We start from the raw sequence: 4,114 nt of genomic DNA, 5'->3' as shown, positions 1-4,114 counted from the left end.
AAAAAACCATACACCCTCTAAATTTAGCTAAAGAATAAATATAAATACACGAATTAGAAAGGACAAGTATTTAGAGCTCCTAGGTGTTCAAAGAATGAAAACAAATGTGACTTTCGGATGTGTCTTGGTATTTTCGTCTCAACTTAACTTAAGTTCATTTCTCCCATCTCAGTACATGGTGCCTTTTAAAACAACTTTTTTATTTTTCTCTGCACGGCTAGTGAAAGTTCACTCTTATTTGTTCCATCTTGCATTTAATTTATCAAATAGAAGTGTACGACCAAAACTCAAAACAAGCCTTTTGTTTTGCTTACTTGACAATTTTTTCAAAACATATCATTTGTTGTTCTATTTAGTTTCAATCAGAATTAGTTTTTGTAGTATCATCCTTTTCGGAATACTATTTATTGATCAAGAAGGCTTTAGACAGTTTTTACCTTTTAGATTTATCATGGTCTCACACATAGAAATCAACGGAAAAACATGCACTAGATATTAGTGAATAGACCATTTACGCCTGATTATTTTCTTTTACCTTTACAACTCATCCATGATTTCTTCGTTCGTGACCTTAGGAATAGAATCCTAATTACATTTTCGTTAGTTACTGACTGTTCATCTTTTTTTACAGCCGCAGCACTTGATTTTCAGAACTTGTTTTTTGACACGATTCGTGGTGCCAGATTCTACAAATAAGCCATCTATAGGAGAATGAACTAAAAAAAAATATACATATCAATGGAATATTAATGGAGACACTTAAGCTTTCACTTTTATAATATGTCATTAAAAACTATAATTTCTTGTTGGAATGAAACTAAAATATTTAAAACATTTATTTTGAATATAAAATAATTATTTAAAATATGAAGTTTAAAGCAAAGATTGAGGAACTTTATTAAATAAATGAAGCATAAAACGAACAGTAATTACGTTCAGGAATAAAGGCAGACTTGGAGGGAAGAGAAAATGCAGCAAAAACGTTTAAAACTTCTAAACTTTACGCCTAACACAGTTTTCCACAAAAATACAATATGAATTTTAAACTCCGAATAATTTTCAATTGGCGATAAAGCCAATTGAAAACAAAGAGAGAGAGATAGAGAGAGAGAGAGAGAGAGAGAGAGAGAGAGAGAGAGAGAGAGAGAGAAATAAATCTTCTCTCGTAACCACCAAAAGGCTAAAATTCCGTCCGCGTCTTAATGAATTTGATGAATTTTTTTCAAACAAATGTAAAGACACACATAAATAACTGAAATGTAACAAAACTTATACCGTGTGTCCAGCTTACTGACCCATTCTCAGCCCCTCTTCCTTACATCAAAGTTTTACATTACTTTAAAAATACTTTTTTATTGTCATTCCACATATTTGCTTTTAAGCGGTCGTTTTGAAGGATATAGAATAAAACTTCCAGATTTTGCATGAATATTGGAGGTATTACAGAGGGTAGACACCTTTATATGCGGAATAATCTCTATCTGTTCTAAGATTTAATAATAAGCTCTACAATTATTTGGAAAAACTTCTTTTTTTTTATTTAACTTTTGTTTTTGTCTCCAATACCATATCCAAGATTTCCCTAAATGCAAGAAGGACAACTAGCCCTTCCTCCACATAAAATGATTCTTTAAATCATAAAGCAGCTTTTATACCATGATACTTCGTGAACAGAGCTTACTTGATGCACTGGATTTTCGAAACAATATACATTAATTTGAAAGAAACTATCTTCTCTGGCATTTATGGGAAGTTTTTGCCCCCGTAGCCTTCGCCCTACACCTTCACCCAGTATTCATATTTGTGCAGCATCTAAGACTCCTTATTCAGATGATTCTTACCCTTGGCGTTGTCCCATCTTCATTTCCTGCCGGTGACGTCACACCTATACTGAAAAAAGACAAGATCGCTTCCCAATAGTCTTCGTTCCGGCATTTTACTGTTTCAATGACTCGATGCAAACTAGGTAAATTAGTTTCTACAGTAATTTTTATTTTTCTACGTCATAAGTTCGGAATTCAGTGTGGATTTAGTTGCTCCGAAGCACTTTTTCTTCTGGCAGCTTGTTCATTGAAACTGACACTTATTGTTTACTCTTTTTCTTGGAAAAATAAATGTCATTCGGGCCTTTGCCTCGCCTGTTATTGCGGCAATGCCCTTTCTTGTTGCTAAAGGGTTTTTGATGAGATTTATTCCGGTCTTCAAATCTGTTTTATTGTATCTTTTAAAATATAAGGAGCTAATTATTAACAATATTAGAATCCGTCCCCGAGGAGGTGCCTTTTGCCGTCATAGTCTCTTTTCCTGTTCTATGTAACAACTATGTTATTGAGCCATAAGAGTAAGGTCCATCTTTTTACATTTCTAATGGAACTAATGTCCCAGTTTACAATGTGCTCATGATATCTTATCAGCACACACTAAGCCTAACACAGTTTTCGACAAAAATGCAATCAGAATTTAAACTCTGAACGATATTCAGTTGGCGATAAAGCCATTTAAAAAAGAGAGAAAGAGACAGAAAAAAAAATATATGTGTGATAATGTCTCTTCTCTCATAAACACCATAAGGCTAGAATTCCTTTCGCGTCTTAATGAATAAGATGAAAAAAGTTTTTCAAATAATTATAAAGGCGCATATAAAAAACTGAAATGTAACAAAAACTATGCCATGTATCCGGCTGGCTGACCCATTCTCAACCCCTATTCTTTGCATCAAAATTTTACATTACTTTAAAAATAACTTAGATTGCAACTCAACGTTGTTGTGAGCGGTAGTTCTAAAGGAATTAGGATAAAAGTTCTAGCTTCGGCAAAAAGAGTGGAGGTTTTAGAGAGGGTAACCACCCTTATAAACGGAATAATTTCTATTTGTTCTAAGATTTAGTATTACGCATTACTTTTCTTTGGAAAAACTTTTTTTTTATCTAACTTTTGTTTTTGTCTCTAGTATTATATCCAGGACTTCTCAAGTGTAAGAAAGACTACTACCCCCTCCAACATGACTCTTTAAATCAAAAAGCAGCGTTTATACTGTGATGCTTCGGGAAAAGAGCTTATTTTGATGTATTGAATTTTCAAAAAATGTACTATAATCCGAAAGAAACTATCTTCTCCGGCATGAATGAGGAGCTTCTGTGCTCACCCAGCACTCAAAATGCACCTTCACCCAGTATTCATATCTATACAGCATCTAACGTTTTTTATTCAGATGATTCTTACCCTTGGTGCTGCCCCATCTTTACTCTGTATGGGTGGTGTGACGTCTATTCTGAAAAAGGGCAATATTGCTTCCCTGCTCTTCGTTACGGTAATTACTGTTTCATTGACTCTAGGCAAACTAGTTAAAGTAGTTTCTAAATTCAGCGTGGCACTTCGTGGCAAAGTTAAACTCAGCGTGAATTAAACAAGCCTTCTAAGTTTTAATTTCATACGCTAACCAGTTCCTAATATATTGCTGATGCTCCCCTTTTGTGAACCTACATACCTGCATACAGATGACGTGTTATGATTAAGTTTACCTCCTTCGCCCCCCCCCCTAAAAGCTATCTGAAAGTTTCACTTTCATATCCTTAGGTATAGTTGTAATAGTAGTTACAGCAGGTGTATTAGTACTTAACTTAATACAACTAGCCATTGCTATGAAACTTTCGACACGTCCAATTGATAACCTGTATATTCATATACTTCTTGAAATTTTCAACCTAATGATCTTAGCCTTAAAAGTAGTTGCACTAGAAGTAGTAGTTGGAGCATTAGTAAATAGTCGTGGTAGAACTAGTAAATGTAACAGTGGTAGTTGTATGTTGTATTAGTAGCAGTGTGCACACATTACCTTTTGGCCAGTTGATCTTCCCTTTTAAGCATTCTCAGAGTGTTCCGACTTAATACACGAGTAAATTCTTATGATACGCTATTTTGACAATCTAAACGCACATAGTGTCTTTGGTAGATCGAATTTGCCATCATTATTCTCTCAAATTTTACCTTCATAGACATAGCCTTAATCATACTAGTATCATAGTAGTTGCAGCGGTAGTAGAAGAAGCAGTGGCAGTGTTAGTGCTATATTAGTAGTTGTGGCAACTGCAGTAGCAGCAGTATTAATGGCGAT

At 34.3% G+C, this 4,114-nt stretch overlaps 1 long non-coding RNA gene across 1 annotated transcript in view; it reads right to left on the bottom strand.

Annotated features, from left to right (window-relative positions):
- Window positions 1-700, bottom strand: part of LOC136039356 (uncharacterized) — a 37,951-nt gene extending 37,251 nt beyond the window's left edge. The window contains exon 1 of the long non-coding RNA XR_010620425.1: window positions 536-700. This is a non-coding gene — a long non-coding RNA (uncharacterized LOC136039356). The remainder of the gene's footprint in view (window positions 1-535) is intronic.
- Window positions 701-4,114: the final 3,414 nt, after the last annotated feature.

Source organism: Artemia franciscana, chromosome 19, assembly GCF_032884065.1.
Source record: "Artemia franciscana chromosome 19, ASM3288406v1, whole genome shotgun sequence".
Lineage (NCBI taxonomy): Eukaryota > Metazoa > Arthropoda > Branchiopoda > Anostraca > Artemiidae > Artemia > Artemia franciscana.
Note: the sequence above shows the minus strand (reverse complement) of the source record. Positions and strands in the feature narration are given on the sequence as shown.